This window comes from Nuphar pumila, chromosome 11 (genome assembly GCF_984573655.1).
Source record: "Nuphar pumila chromosome 11, dmNupPumi1.hap1.1, whole genome shotgun sequence".
Classification (NCBI taxonomy): domain Eukaryota; kingdom Viridiplantae; phylum Streptophyta; class Magnoliopsida; order Nymphaeales; family Nymphaeaceae; genus Nuphar; species Nuphar pumila.
Genome location: NC_143259.1, coordinates 9,440,846 through 9,458,363, shown reverse-complemented (window position 1 = coordinate 9,458,363; position 17,518 = coordinate 9,440,846). Strand labels below are relative to the sequence as shown.

The following is a 17,518-nucleotide window of genomic DNA, read 5'->3' as shown; positions in this document are numbered from 1 at the left end:
TACCAGGGTAGAAAGAAAGAGAGGCGCGCAAATGAATAAAACATAGAAAACAAAAGGGAAAATGAAACCAGTAACACATAGAGATTTACCTACAAATCATGAAATGGAAGAAATGGCCACCTCCCCGCCATCTTCATCTTTTCCCAAAAGGCTCCAAAGACATTCCTTGAGCAAACCCCCACAAAAACATGAGAAAAATATTAAGGGCACGTTTGGAAGCGAGAAAGATGTGAAAAAAGTGATGCAAAACGTAAAATCCGTACACACCCTTTCAAACCTAAGAGACTTTTTAGCTGAGAGTGTATTTCTAAAAAGTACACTTTTTGACAGGACACATTTTTTCATAGAGGGGTAGAAGAATATTTTTTACCAAGAAAAAAATTATTTTTACATTCTCCACCATCCATCTGACCCCATCTCACCACTACCACCATCTATCTCACCATCACCCACCATCATCCTCCCCCCTCTCTCATTTTTTAACATTTTCCACTCTATTTTTCTCATATTACACAAACAAGAAAAAAAATTCTTTTGAAAAACTTCTTATATAAAAAACTATCATAGGCAAAACTTTTTTTCCTATAAAAGTTTTTCTCTCTTCCAAACTTACCCTAAGGTAAATATAGAAAGAAAGATGGAGGCAAATAGATGGAAAGAAAGAAATATACAGAAAAAAAAGTAACGTACCCTTACCTACCGACCACAAGCTAAAAATAAGACCATTTGATTTGTTGAAAGAAATCAAAAGAAAGTAATAGAGAAAGTAATTGCAATTTTGTCATGTGTTGTGTGACAAGGGGATTCCTACAAAGGCTTCAACAATTTGAGAAAAAAATGTGTACACCTTTTTACACATCCTACGTCATATGTAAAAATGTAGATAATTACATTATATCATGTTCTTGACGAGGGCATTTTTTTACATGATAAGAAGCATTCTTAAAGAAATTAAAAAATAACACCGGCACCCTAAGACGTGCCATATCATTTTTAAAAGGCTAAACCGGTGCTACAATTTTGTGCAATAGTGCCTATCATCGGTCTCTAAGAAGTAGTAAGATGTTCTCTCTGTTCTATGAATTCTTTAGCTCAAACTTAGCCCAATCAATAAGTTTCTTAAATGCTTTAATCAATTTTTCTTGAGTCACGAGCTTGCTGTTTTCACTGCATTTTCTAAGCATTGGCTCTACAATTGAAAACCTCTCATTCAATTTCTTTTCCTTGCTGGATCTCATAATTAAATTGAAATTCGTGTCAACTTGGTAAATCTTAAAGTTGATGATTATATTCTTAGTGTAAAAATGCATGCATTCATAATTTTAATAAACTTTAAATTAAACTTTAAAGCTTATCAATATTTTTTTTTCTCATATAAGTGTCCAATTCAAAGAATTTATTGCGCATGTTGACTTGCAATAACTTTACCCTCAAGTTTACAAAAACAGTCAAATAATATTTTAGCCATGCACAGGAGTCAAAGGCAATCATGGATTCATGTCAAGAGCCAGTTCATCATTCATTCTTACAAATCACAAAACGATGCAATACCAACAAATATGTTTATGGGGATTTTCATACCGAAACAAACTAAAAAATGCCAATCTCATCAGTACAAGCCAGCAAGGTGCTTTCTCTTTGCATCACTGTCCAAACCATCAAACAGCACATATCTCATCACTCTTACAGAAGAAACCCTAAAAAGGATCCTTCCACAAACAATGTCTTCTTTCATTCCATTTCCAAATTCAAAAAATAAAAAATCATCACTCCCTGGTCCCTACCCACTCACCCCTGAGGATAAAACCGTACTTTCCATATAACAAAAGTACAATCTCGACATTAAGAAGAGAGAGAAAAAGGGTACTCACAACATCACCCCACTCTGCAAGTCTGCAACTCTCTCTCTCTCTCTCTCTCTGAACTTGAGAGAATCCCCCCAAAAACACCTTCAAACCCTCACCCATTACCCCTCAAACCTCTTACCCAATACAGTGAGTCACAAACCCACATCCCTTCCGGAAAACCACCATCCCTACGCCGGGAAACCGCCCTCCCCACGATGATTTAATGGGTCCCCTCATCTCATCGATCAGCACCCTCCTGGTCCTGTGCACCACCCTCCTCCCCACCGCCGAACCCGGCCCCTACCTGTTCGACGTCGTCTATCAGGGCTGTTCCAGCAGCACATTCCCCCCAAACGCCGGGTTCGAGCAGATCCTCCCCGCCCTCTTCGGCTCCCTCATCGCCCAGGCCGCCCAGAACCGCTTCTACAAGACCACCTCCGGCTCCGGCGACCATGCCATCTCCGGCGTCTTCCAGTGCCGTGGCGACCTGAGCAACGGCGACTGCTACGACTGCGTCAACCGGCTTCCGACCGAGGCGGCCCGCCTCTGCGGCCGGGCCGCCACTGCCGCCCGGGTCCAGCTCCAGGGATGCTACCTCCAGTACACCACCGGCGACCCCAACCAGGTCCCCGGCACGGCGATTCTTTACTCGAGATGCGGGTCGTCTCCGGCCACCGACTCCACGTTCCAGCAGAACCGGCAGGCCGCGTTCTCCGACGTGCAGAACGGCATCCAGGGCGGCAACGGCTTTTACACTGTCGACGACGGCGGCGTCTACGCGCTCGGCCAGTGCGAGGGTGATCTCTCGATCTCCGACTGCTTCAACTGCCTGAAAACCGCCGTCCGGGAGGTCGAGAGCCGCTGCAGCGCCGTGAATTCCGGCCAGGTTTACCTGGCGCGGTGCTACGCGACGTATGCGTTCTACCCGGATGGTGGTTCTGGAGGGTACGGCAACTACGGCGCCGGTGGAGGTGAGTTCCCGAGGGAGAAAGGCCGCACTTTTCTGAATATGGGTGTTCGTTTTCTGGGGGTTTTCTTGAGGTTAAATGCCGGAAAACCGCTTACCGGGTATTTTTTGGGTGGTGGTTTCAGGTTCGTCCGGGAACGGACCGCAGACGGGGAAGACGGTGGCGATTGTGGTGGGAGGTGCGGCGGGGCTGTTCTTCGTGTTCATGTGCGTTTGCTTCATCAAGTCCCTCGGGAAGAAGCATGACGGTGAGTCAAGGATCTGTGTTTAGTTTTTGGTTTCTATTAGAAATCTTATATTTGATTTCTTGGGTGTGTTTCCTTTCTTTTTTCTCTGCATCCCTTTCTTTTCTTTTGTTGTTTTGCCGTTAGTGATAGGAACAAATTTTGGGTTTTTTTGGTTCATATTCTGCAGATTATTGATATGGGGAAGATGAGAGATGGAATTGAGATGTGATTGTGGCATCTCAAGATTTGTTTCGGATGAGAGAGAGAGAGAGAGGTTGCAGGTTTGCAGTTTTGGTATTTATATTGATGAAGGGATAAAGGGAATGATTATTATTGCAGATTGTATTCTTTTAGGAGATCTTGTGGGGGTTGGAGGAAAGAGGAGTTGGGGTTATGAGAAGAAGAGTGTACACATTTCTTTTCAGTTCCAGTGGGTAGTTGAAAAATTGGGGTTCCTATTTACAGTTTACGAGACTCTTCCCACTCTGACTCTCACTCTTTCTCTTTGGAGAGCAGCAATGTAGTTCAATAAAGAAGTGTTTGTTCTCAATTTGTGCCATATAAAGCAAATTGTGTAGTTTGAGAATTTTGTTATGTATTTGAAGGGTATCTGAACTCTCTCTATATATATATTTACTGTGGTAAAACTTTGTAATGCATGCATCTTACCTTTTCGGGGTGATTGAAAAAGATCCTTGTTTTTGTTATTTTATTCATTTCATTCCCATTGAGGTAAAGTTGATAGTGTGAAAGAGTGCTACCATACAACGTGGTGTTCGGCCATGGTAGATTTTGTAGGTCTTGCAGCCTTGTAAAATCACAAGGAAGCAATAAAAAACCCAGAATCGTTGTTCCTCCTTGGGGCAGATTTGCTTCACGGACTGTCTTTTCACAAGAAAGATGCACTAAAAATTCCAATTTTAATTCTTCTCTTAATTTATAATCATTTTACCAAGTGAGTTAAAGATTGATAGGGTGCTACCATACAACGTGGTGTTCGGGTTTTACGCTTCAAACTGCCTTATTATATGTAAAGGAAGCCGTTAAAATCGAGCATCTTCTGCACTCTTTTGTGCAGATTGCTTTCGTGGATTGTCTTTTCACAAGTCACTCGAAATTTAAATTTGAAGTCCCTAACAAGCTGGAAACTATTACTTCAACATGCTTTCCTCCTGATGTCTTCCATCAGGTAGGCATGATTGGAATTATTCCTTGGTTAAGGTTCTTTTAAGTGGCAACATCTCTTTCAAATCTGGCTGGCACAATATCTTTCAAAGATGGACCACTTAAGGTAAAAAGGTGGTCGTGGGGTCTCACTAGGGGTGGCAATCGGGTGGAGTTGGGGTGTCGTGTGTCGGTGGGCCAGCATACCTCAACACGAACCCGACCCGTTTATTAAACGGGTCAGCTGTGTCAAACACGAACCCGACCCATTTATTAAACGGGTAACCCGACACGACATGGTTAACCCGTTTAATAAACGGGTCGGGTTGGTGGGTTAGCGGGCTGCTGGTCGGGTTCAGGGTTTTACATTGAAAAGTTTACGGGGTGGCGGGTGGGTTGGCAGGTCGGGTTCGGGTAAACGGGTTGACCCGACCCGCCTAACCCATTTATTAAACTGGTTGGCGGGTTGGCATACCCCTGACACAAACCCGACCCATTTAATAAACGGGTTAGGCGGGTCAACCCATTTACGACACGAACCCGTTTAAGCCAAACCCGAACCCGGTTAAGAAGCGGGTTGGCGGGTCGTGTCAGAAATTGCCACCTCTAGGTCTCACCTAAGGTTTTTCTTGCTTTGTCCTCTGTTTTTTTGTTCTCTTACTCAACTTTTCACACTCTTTTTGTCTTTCATGTATTTTCTTTAAATTGGTAGTCATTATTTTTAGATTTTGTTAAAAATTTATTTTTTAAACAAATTATGAAATTTAATATTTATCGATTTTATTTTAGTTTTTATTTGTGTTTCATTTTGTTTCCGATTCATTTCTTATATATATATTTTTATTCCTTGCTTCCCACTTTTTCTATGCATTTTAAAATGCATCACTTTTCGCTTCCACTTTTCGTATCGTTTCGCCCTTTTGCCTTAGGACAGAATACGTAAACGTTGCGAAGAGAGAGGACTGGCCTAGAAAGTGGTGAACCAAATCGTTTTCCCCCGGGTTCGATTGGTAATCACCAAATATATCAGCAGTCCACCGGAGAATCCTGAAATCACCGTCCATCGAAAGCATTCTAGCAGCAACTGCTTGTAGCGATTCTCCGGGATGACGATGCAAGGTTTCTGTTGATCCAGGGACGACAGGTTTTAATAGCGGGGGTGTCCTCCTTCAGTCCACCCACCACCTGAAGCCAGGAAGGTAGGGTAGGTGCAGGGGGTTATCCGATTGGGTGCATGGGTTCCCAGGGGGGCCTGTAGAAGCCGGTGGCCACCCGATGTAGTCAGATCCGACATGATTGGATATGGATTAATCGTAAGAAATTTGTATTGAGTCCAGATCCAATCGGAAATTTTCCTCAGTCAGACATGCTTCAACATATGAACAAGGTCCAAATTTCAGTGAGATTTGAAGTTGGATTTAGATTTTGAATTTAAAAGCTTCAAACTGAATTATGCCCATTTAACCTTGCGTTTCTTGGTAATATATTATTAACGAAGGAAAAATTTGTTCAAGCCAAGTACCTTTCCAATCATAACCTATGGACGACTAAGTTCAAATCTAAGCACACTCTTCGGCTGCGATATGCACAAAAACTTTGAAAGAGATCTGGCACGTAATTAGCATTAGGGGTGTCAACGGGCCTAGTTTACCCGGACCCTACCTGAACCAAACCCTATAGGTTCTGGGTATGGTTATAAATAAGAAGACCCGGGTCCAGACCCAAAGGTCTGATTAAACATGGACCTGGGTATAGTTTGTGAAATTTTATACCAGACCTGGACCCTACCCGAGTTTTGATTAAGACCCATAATTTTAAATGTAAAAATGATAAAAATATGGTTTTACTGGGTATGGTCCGGGTTTGGTTCATGTAGTTTTTATTGGGCCCGGGTATGGTTTTTCTTATAGGGAACCCAATACCGTACTAAAAAATCTGGTCCAAGTCTAGTTCTACCTGGGTCCAAACTAAACCCGACCAGTTGACACCCCTAATTAGCATGAGTCCAACGTAGACCAAGCTCAAAATGAGCAGTGGGCTCACTCATTCATTATATTGTCCATATAAGCTCACCCATCACCAATTCATAGTATAGACTTAGCATTCAATTCACTATGAAACAAAAAGAAAGAAGATTGTAAATATGTCCACAAATATGGACCAAGACTCCTGCACCATTCATGTTTATTGAGTTCATGGTCCTTTAAAGCCAGTTCTTCGGGTCATGTTATGCTCAGGTGAGTTAAACTTGCACAGGAGACTTGAAAAATGAGCTTTTTTACAAAAAAAAATACCATTTTTTTTAATAATTCAAATTCATACTCAAAAGATTTAGTAATTCAAATGCATCTCATTTACTTTATGATTAACCAAAAAATGTACATGTGGTAGGGCTGGGAAACTAAACGAGCAGCTTGTCATTGGGCTTAGCTCAAAAATTGATCTTGATGAGCTGAGCACGAACATGGCAAGCTCGGCTCAACTCGGCTCGTTTTACATATTATATACTTCTATATTATATTTTTATACATAATATTACATATATAATATGCATATAATATGTGTTATATATTTATTATATTATATATATATATATTTATTATATTATCAAGTTAAAATATACTTAAAATAATTTTAGAAAAATATGAGCCAGCTCATCAGCCGAGCTAGAGCTGGGGTCTACCCTTAGTGAGCCGAGCCCGAACATGCCAAGCTCGGCTCATTTATCAGCCCTAACATGTGGTCAATTCTGAAGTTGGTCTTTCTTGTTTTCTATTAAATTCATTATTCTACCCTTTCAAAAGGTCAATTTAAATCAATTTTACCCTTATATACATTACCTTAGCTTACACTTGTACACGTTTAATTTATATAGGTCTAAGCTCCAAAAGCAAAATGTAACCATTGGATCATGCTTAACATATTCTATTCATTATTAAAGTTGACTCAAATATGATGTTTTATACCATTTTTAAATCACCTTTATTTTCATGCATTCTGAGTCATTGATTTTTACCATCTCAAAAAATGAAATCCCATGGTGTATTAAACATGATAAAACCTTTTAATATACAAAATAAACTACATCAATAAGGTTCGATTTTTCATTTGGTAGCTAAATCTATGCAAACAAGAGTGTGAACCACCATAAGATATAATAATGGTGCAAAACCAGCACCATATATATATATATATATATATATATATATATATATATATATATATATATATATATATAGAGAGAGAGAGAGAGAGAGAGAGAGAGAGAGAGATGTAATTTTTAATTTTCTTAACTATTAACTACGGTTAAAGGATCAATAGTCAACAAGAGTATGAATTTGAATAACTAAAAATAAAACTAGATATAATTTTGAAATATATGAATTCTAGGTTGAATTTGAATTATTAGAAAAATTCATGTATTTTTTTTAAAATAATCCTAAAAGGTATTTGATTTTTGGGACTTATCTGTCATTGAAACAAAAAATTACTGACCTTACATGCTCCATTTTGGGGGAAGTGGGGGCCTACCATTTTTTGGAAGTAATGAAACACAGCAAAGTAGTGTTGTACTTGTTGAGGTATTAATGGAAAAAGGAAAAAGAAATGAGCGAGAATTACAAAAAAGGTGCTCTCGATTTTGAAAAGCACCAAATGGTTTTTGTCATTTTCTAAATGCCTAAAAGGACAGATTCTCACTTGGAATTCAATTCCTATGCGAGTGTTTGAATGAACCCCTTTGCTTTTGACGTAGGAGAAATTTCTCCCACATTTGGCTGGTAAAAGAGCCGAATGAATTCAATATGAATTATGAGGTGGTCAAGCTTGTCTCCTTTTTTCTTTTTTCTTTTGGAAACTTGAGCCATGCTCCATCTCATAATGAGCTTGAGCTAAATGAGTTGAGTTCCAGTTGGTTGGTTTGCAGAAAAACTACATTATTTCACATTTGAAAGCAATGGATTTTAGACCCTAAACCCATTACTTGCAAGTAGGGGTGTCAATCGGTCAGGTTTGACTGGAACCCGACCCGTGACAAATAAGGGTGCCCATTTAGAGTTCAGCCCGGAGATGACCCTGCTCATTTACTAACGGGTTGGGCTTTGGCTCAGTTCTCAACGGGCTTGGATTTGAATGGTCAATGGGGCAATGTGAAGTGGGTCCAGCCCGACCTGACCAGACCCAAACTCAACTAATTAATGCAACTAACTAGGCAAATAATAAATAATTAACAAGCTTTCATGTACCCAACTAATTATCTTTCTAGTTTTCATAAAATCAATGCAACTAATTAGGTAAATAATAATAGTTACCAAGTTACTACACAATTAATTAATTTTTAAAATTTTTATATTATTAAAACTTAATAAATGGCTCAGGCCCGTCGGACCAGCCGGTAGCCCACGAGACATACCCGATCTGGCCCACCTATATAACGGACTGGATTTCAAACATGTAGCTAACGGGGCTGGGCCTCCTGGCCCATTGACCACCCCTATAATGCCAAACCTTATATGGTTAGGGTTTGGTGATAAAGATGAAGATCCGATTAGAATCAGGCTTGGACCCAAAGGGTCCGGCTAGTATATGGAGTTGTGTATCATTTATAAAATTTCATAACAGACCCAGGTCCGACCCGAGTTTTGATTAAGATATGCGATTTTCAATGTAAAAAAAGACTTTTAAAAAATATTGGGTATGGATCTTGTCTGATTTATGTCATCCTTTTAGGACCTAAGTGTGTTTTTTCTTATGGTGGACTCGTGTCCAGATCTTATACCTGCAGAACCTCAGATTCGAATCTTAGTTTGGACTGACTGGATACAAATTACATCCAACCTGTTCATACCCCTAGTTGCAAGCCAAGCATTTTAATACTTATTTTACATGATATTATAAGATAATAAAATATATCTGAAATATAGTTATTACTACTTAATGAGCCTATACGAGCCAAACCGAGCCGAAGCACTCGTCTCAGTCTCCAGATCTTGCCAGTCTGTTCTACTGACTGAATTGGTGAAGAAAAAAAAGCACATCCCTGCTAAACTAGTTTGAGCTCGAACTTGTTCCGAAAAAATAAATGAGCCGAGCTTGAACAAGGGTTCAAGCTTGGTACATGTAAACGAACCGAGCTTGAATACACAGCCTAGGTCAGATAGGCTCGGTTAGCCCAAACATAATTATATAAAGAAATTAGATTTTATATATGAATAGTCGTTGTTCATGGTCACAAAGATAGGTCTTATGTTTATGGGTACGTTGTTTAACCTGCTTGGATTCAAATATCTCCACCTTCATTTATTTTTCAAAAGGCTTCCGATGCAAATTTCAAAAAACCTTGAAAACCTTTTTAAATTTAAAGATTTTCAGATCGAGCCAAGTTTTGCTCGAGCTAAGTCGAGTCAACCCAAGCTCGGCTTGAACCCGGTTCGCGTGCATCTCTAGGTCGGCTAACTGACTGTTAAAGTGGCTTTTAGCCTGTTAAAAATAAAAATAAAAATAAAATATCCACATTTTTTTACAAAGGTTATATAACCACCTAAATACCAGTCGATTTAAAACCTACGGGACGTGCACTAATTGCTACTTTCAAATGAGTGCAGCCCCGGTTGGTAATATAAGGTGCCTTTGGTAAATGTAAGTAGGAAGGTTTTTTGGCATTCTGTGTGGACAGTCGGTCAACTTGAGCCTTGGGATGGTAGATTAGGTGCAATCACACTTTGAGTGTGCTGCTGCACCTGGTTGCTGAGAGCCCGTCATTGTGGGGCTCAACAGCTGATGTAGGGCAGACGTGCAGCGGCACGCTCAAAGTGTGAAATGTGATTGCACCTGATCCGCCAGAGGAATAAGCTCATTTGCGATGCGCAGTTAGCTGAGCCCTTGCGATTGTCAAATGAGTGCGTCCTCAACAATGTATATAGCTGCTGCGACGGTTGCCTACTCAAGATAGAGTGCAGGCTACAGGTGTCTTTGGCAAGCCACTGTCTAATTTTTTTTTTTAAAGGCAAGTAGGGGGTCATAGTGACAAACTTTTTTTTTGGCAAAATCTAAAATCTCGGTAATAAAAAAATATAAAAAATAGCTTTTATAAGAAAATATTAATAAAAATTATTTAAAAATAAAAATACATGGTTTTTCATGATAAATGGCTATTTAAAACATAAATATCACGTTTAAATCAAGGTATTTAGGTTTTTTTCATAAAGCTCGCCAAAAATTGCTGTTTTAAACTTTGAGGCAATTTCTTGCAATATTATCGTGAGATTTTCAAAAATCTCGTAATATTTGTTACAGAGGTTGGGGTTAGACCGATCCCCCGTTATTATTGAATGTAGCACTAGGGTTTGAATATGTAACATTCCACCGCAAGGAGACGTGCACTCGGCAGCTCCTACTAACCACGCGGAGCCCCCGTTGGTTTGGCTAATTAACCGCTGTCACCAGTAGCGACCATCGAGGTAGTATCTTATGTGGTAAGCGGAGTATTGTGCCAAGCTGGCCTAGGTTCAAATCCTTCTACCATATGGGGGCGTAAGAGATATCTGGTAGGGGTTTGCTTAACCTCAACTTGCCTTTTAAAAAACCAGCCATGGTTAAAAACTTGTTGGGATTTGGTTAATATTTGGAGACTTTAGATGATTTGGAATCACGTTGTTCATAAATATGAGATGTATTGTTGGGATTTAGTTTACTTTTTTTTTTCTTGAAGACAAGGAACTCTCGTCGAAGCTAGGGAAAACCCAGGGTGGGGCCCCGTTGCGAGTTCATTTTGAAACAAGATTGGTGTTGTCACGGGCCTATTTCCTTCAATAGGCCAGCGCAACACGACGGTACTTCCTCACCGTCGGAAGCCTACTTATCGCTCGCTTGCCAGTCGTTGAAGCTTTGACATGCTATCCCAAGGACATTCTGAAATTTGTAGAAGTCCAAGGAGATCAATAGCCTTTTAGTTTGTTCCCTTATCTTGCTAGTAGATGAGGCATGTTGGTACATATCCCTCCATATCGTATCTCATCTGCGGCCAATAGTAGCCGTGCTAAAGAAAATAGAAGGTCATCTTTCACCTATTAGTTTGTTCGGCACTAACACGAGCAGAATGAGTTGACAGAGGCATTTTTACATAAGGCAATAAAAAGAATAAAGAAGTGGACGAACAAGCATCGTTGACTCGCTGGGTTTCATGTTGGGGACCAAGTGTTGGTGAAACTCTATCCTGGTCGCATAGGCATCTTCCGTGAACGGCATCACAAATTGATTAGAAAGTATGAAGAACCATTCACCATCATAAAAAAGGTAGGTAAATTGGCGTACAAGCTGGAGTTTTCCCCAAATTTTAAGGTATACCTGGTGTTTCACGTGTGCAATGTAACACCCCAACAATTTGAACGTTAAATTTTGGATATTTTTTTTGAAGTAGCAAAAGTGACAAGTCCAATAATCGGGCGAATTACAGGGTAAAATAAATAAGTACTAAAAAGCATTTCATTCATTAACTAAAGCATCAATGTCATTAATTACATCTCATAATTGAAACATAAATCTAACTAATCAGAGTCTAAACATGAATACTGAAAACTAAGATCTCATGGCTATTTTCATTGTGACACCCACGATTGCTCCATTTATTCGCTTCCTGAAAAATTTTAATGCAGAAGGGTCAGACTTCTCTGTCTCCGTAAGAAGCATTATATTTATATGTTGTGCTTAGTGTTCTGTGTACAAATATGTGCAACAATTGCAGTATTAAATTCTTAAAATTTCATACAATATAACTTGCTAAGAAGAAAATTCTACTGAGACGGGCATGCTTTCTACTTTGCTATAAAACAAGAAAAAATATCAGTTATAAACTCATTCTTACATGCGTTACTTGTTTCCATCATTTCTATGATCCAATACAAGGATTTGCAACATTTACTTGGAAACTATTACGAGAACAAAGTAAGGCTTTTATGTTTATCTTTCACTTACCCTTTGGGCACGTACAAGCGTTCGACATCATATCGGACCGAGACCATACGAAGGTCTATTATTTAATAACCCGTATGACTAGCCGTACGGATATCCAAAGGTGACGGTCCGTGACCGAAAGAGAACTCCCTAGTGGCTAGAACAAGAATTAGGATGCACCCTGGACACTTTTGCAGAAGACCTGGATCTACTACGTAGGACGCATTGATAGTACTGTCCCGCTAACTCCGTAGACTGGGGACCGGATGGGACACCAAGCTCATACAAAAACTCAATTGTCCTATAGAGATTATACCATCTACCCTCTCCAAGGTAGACCATGGGTCCGATAACATACACCGTCTTTCAGATGTACTCAGAGTCTAGAGAATCCGATAACATATACCGTCTTTCAGGTATATCCAGAGTCTCACAATTTTATATTTATGTATACATTTATATTTTTTTATTTATTTTCTTGAGTGAGTCATTGCACTACGAGGGATTTTCAAAATTCCAAACTCTTTTACTGAGTTCAAACACATTGTATGCATCTTATCACTTGGGTGTCATAAGCACCGCTCAGATGTGTAAAATTCTTAGAATTTGGTTCAACCTAGAGCCCACATTCGAACATTTATTTTCTAAGCTATGGCGAATGCTTTCGTACCCATGAACAATGTCATACTCATGGCAAACTTTGTTTACCTTGTATACACATATTTTTCTTTTCTTTGTGTGCACTCTTATTGTAGTCACATGGACTTCACACACCGTGTTGGGCTGCTCTGAGCCTGTCGTATGGTAGCCGTGTGGCTGTCACCCCTAAGTAATGTAGTCAGGGTAGTGTCCTACCCGTCACCCACTATCACTGAGCAAACAAAATGGTTGTCTTAGTGGAATGTCTGGCCACTCTAAGATCCACAAACACCCACCCCACACTCGGGTGACCCAATATGGTGCCATATCACCATCTAAAAAGTGAAGGCACTAATACAATATATATATATATATATATATATATATATATATATATATATATATATATATATATAAATATATAATTTGTCCTTGCATTACTGTCAAACTCATTAAGTTTGGATTTAAACTATTCGGTTACTGAGCCTAAAATCGTTAAAAGATCATTAGGCAAGATTTAAAGAACCCAGTTAATGATTCACTATTAAAAAAAAAAAGATTTAACTGGAGTTTGATCTTTTTGTCATCACGCACCAACTGCATTTATTAAGCATTTGAGCCACCTCAAAGTGAAAAATTATGTAATTTACTTGTTGAAAGATCCTGTCATAAGTTGCTCTAAGGCAGCCAATGATTATATATCTGTTGATCTTATATCGGCAGCAACCAAAAGTTGCAGCAGAACATGGGTGGGAACCTTGGGGACTGGTTTTTTTTAGTGGATGATTGGAATCCTTAGTGTTGATCCACAAAACCAATTATTTCATGCAGTTATAACAGTGCACACACACACACACTCTCTGATGCATACATATTTTGAAAAACGCACACATATGCATGCATACATGCTCCCCTAGGTGCATGTCAATAAAGTCTGAATAGTTGTCCAACATGCATGAGATATGGGCCATGACAACTTGAAGAGCTTGGCCAGGTAAGTGCCTTGATTCACTTTCACTTTGCCTCTCTCATAGTAATCCAATCAAATAATATATTTACAATATTGACATTTATATTAGAAAAAAGAATATATATATATATATATATATATATATATATATATATATATATATATATATATATATATATATATATATATATATATATATACTCCCCAACAATAACTATACACACCCCCATCTGCCATATTAAACAAATACTACCCCTTGAAACAAGAACTTCCTTGTATCATAAACAAAACAATCTCCTGCAAAAGTACCTTATCGCAAGACATCGTTATTCACCCTCTCACTGCCGCAGGAAGCACTTGACCAAAGGCCCCACACTACCCATGTCACCTCTCCCTGGTTCACTTTTTGGTTGCATATAACAAATACTACCCCTTTACTTCCCATCTGAATACTACTCTTGATTCTTAACTGCCTTCACAAACATCTTCTTCCAACTAGTGACCAGTAAAAGTGTATTTAATTCGTGTGAATCACCTTGAATTCAGACAAATTGCATTAAATTTGACAAAGTTATATTATTTTAAAATATTTTATATTTTTATTTCACTAAAAATTCATTAAAAATTTTATGAAAAATGTACGTGCTTTCGTAATGCACAACAACAACGCCTTCAACCCAAACAATTAGGGTCGGTGATATGAACTAACAAGAAAATCATTTTGGGTCCTCCACATGAATTCTTCTTCTTCAATCATTTTTATCTAATGTCATGTCCTGATGGAGGTTTAAAGCTTTCTTATCATCTTCATCCAAGTATTTTTAGGCTTACTTTCGACTTCTTTTAGCTAATATATTTTTTCATTTCTTCATCCTTTTAATTGGAGTAGGCTTGGCCGAATAAGCCCAAACCATTGTAAACGATTCTCGCTCATCTTATTTTTAATAGGTGCAATACCTACCTACCTTTTCAAGTATTTTCTCGTTCTGAATCTTATCTTTTAGTATTTTTCCACGTCACGTATCAAGGTACCCGATCCACGTCACGTATCCAAGTATATGCGGTTACACACATTAATGTCTCTTTGTACGCAACATGCCGATTTCATAGTGCACGCTCACGTATCAAGGTACCCGGTCCACGTCACGTATCCAAGTATATGCGGTTACACTCATTAATGTCTCTTTGTACGCAACATGCCGATTTCAAAGTGCACGCTCACGTATCAACATGCCAATTTCATTAATGTCTCTTTGTACGCAATATACGATTTCCATTACTCTCTTCACTTCCCATGTTGCCCCTCTTCCTACTTGAACAATAGTTTATATAACTACTATTTTTTTGTCTTTTTTTGGTACCCCTCCTTTTGGTGGGATTCACTTTTGTCTTCCATACAACACAAAGGGCTTTCCTCCGAGAGGGTGGTGTATGTTCGCCCCCGATGATTCACTGAATCCGACATCTATGTTCGGGGGTCTAAATGAGCACCACGTATACAAGCACATGGGGCTCGTATTCCCGTGTATGTTGACATCACTTAGCATTGGAGTGTGGTGCGGTTGCAAAGACTTAAGTACCCTTTCTTGCTATTCATCTCATAAAGCGATGGTTTGAGAAAATGACAAAAATGCCTTTCATTCAAAAAAGAAAAAACAAACAGTTCAAAAAAAGGACAAACATGTCCTCCATCCAGAAAGTCAAGGATGATGTTGACTCTTCAAAGTCTACCCAGCGAAACAAACTTTAATCGTTTGAGAAAATAACAAAAATTCCCTTCATTCAAAAAAGAAAAAACAAACAGTTCAAAAAAAGGACAAACATGTCCTCCATCCAGAAAGTCAAGGATGATGTTGACTCTTCAAAGTCAACCCAGCGAAACGAACCTTAATCGTTTTGTCGATGGTAATCCGGCGAAACGATGGTGAGCCGACGATCCCATGGTGAGTCGGCGATCCGATGGTCATCCGACGAAACAAACCTGAGCCATCAAAAATGTCCGTTTGAACTTTTCATTGTCATCTTCTTTTCTCCCTTCTCCGTAAAACACTGTAAACCCCTCTCTCTCTCTAGAGAAGAAATCAAGGGAGGTAAAGAGTTCCCCCTGGAGAAGGCCATGAACATCAACCCTCTCACTTTCTCCCCCTTCTCTCTACTTCTGTGCTTGATTTAGAGTTTTTGCCCTTACAGAAGGGGGGTCCGAGGGCTCCCCCCCAGCGCGGATCCCAACGAAATGCTATAGTGATTTGCGGAAGACACTACAAATCGCTATAGCGATTTGCGGAAGACACTATAAATCGAAATCGCTATAGCGATTTGTAGTGTCTTCCGCAAATCGCTATAGCGATTTGTAGATTCTTCTGCAAATCGCTATAGCGATTTGTAGATTCTTTCGCAAATCGCAATAGCGATTTGTAGTGTCTTCCGCAAATCACTATAGCGATTTGTAGTGTTATTCAGTAAGCAAATCGCTGTAAATCGCTACCCGAATTAGGACCAACTTGTCAGGGTCATATCTCCCTAACCGGAGGTCATATTCCAAATCTGTAAAAAGTGGTGTCTTCGTTATTGAGTCTAGTTTATTTTTGTAAATTTTCAGCGATTTTTGATGTCATTCCATTCCTCATTTTAACTAAAAATCAGACCCCTATTATTTTGTGTTATTTGAGTTGCACAACATCATTCTCGCTTGACATCCACATCTTGATTCTGGCATGCTCCTTGTTGGATTTTCCATTGATTTCTTCCAACCTTGCTTGGAACAAAAATATGTCTTTCTTACCACGATACCCTGTGCATTTTTTGATCACGACACCTGGGACCCGTGCCGGGGGGAGCCCCCGGACCCCCTCCTGTAAGGGCAAAAACTCTAAATCAGGCTCAACAACGAATCAAGTTGAACGATGCTACCCACGCTGGGAGGAGCCCCCAAACCCTCCTCCTATAAGGGCAAAAACTCTAAATCAAGCTCCACAATGAATCAAGTTGAATGATGTTATCCACGCTGGGAGGAGCCCCCAAACTCTCCTCCTATAAGAGCAAAAACTCTGAATCAGACTATACAACTCATCAAGTTGAATGATGCTACCCACGCTGGGAGGAGCCCTCAGACCCCCCTTTCTGTAAGGGTAAAAACTCTGAATGAGGATCTACAACTCATTTTGTTGAATGATGCTACACACGCTTGGAGGAGCCCCCAAACCCTCCTCTTGTAAGGGTAGAAACTCTGAATCAGGATCTACAACTCGTTTTGTTGAATGATGCTACCCACGCTGGGAGGAGCCCCCAAACCCTCCTCCTGTAAGAGTAAAAACTCTGAATCAAGCTCCACAACAGTCAATGTGCAGGTCAGTCGGTGCTTGATGGAGCAATGTAGGATCTTCTGCTAGATGTGCACAGAAGCAGAAAAAGAAAGGAGATAGAGAGAGTGAGAAGATTGATGTTCATGGCCTTCAGGAGCGATTTTTTTCTCGAGTCTTAAATAATCATTTTCGAGGCACTTAAGTCTTTACAACCATTCATTTTTTTTGCAATCGCATATGCTGACAAACATCGAGATACGATAACATATACCGTGCTTTACCCACAATGAACAGACAAGTGCTCCGTTCACGTCTTCCTCGGCAACTCGGTAGCTTTCTTTTTCACGCAAGGTTTTCTGCGCTTTGTTCATGGCGAGAATGTTATACAAATTTGTTAAATCCCTTTGGGAAAACCACCATCCCTAAGCCGGGAAACCTTCCTCCCCACGATA

The 17,518-nt window shown here is 39.7% G+C and overlaps 1 pseudogene; it reads left to right on the top strand.

The window, feature by feature from the left end:
* The first annotated feature begins 2,070 nt into the window (after positions 1-2,070).
* On the top strand, positions 2,071-3,565 carry LOC149821875 (plasmodesmata-located protein 2 pseudogene; annotated as a pseudogene).
* Positions 3,566-17,518: the final 13,953 nt, after the last annotated feature.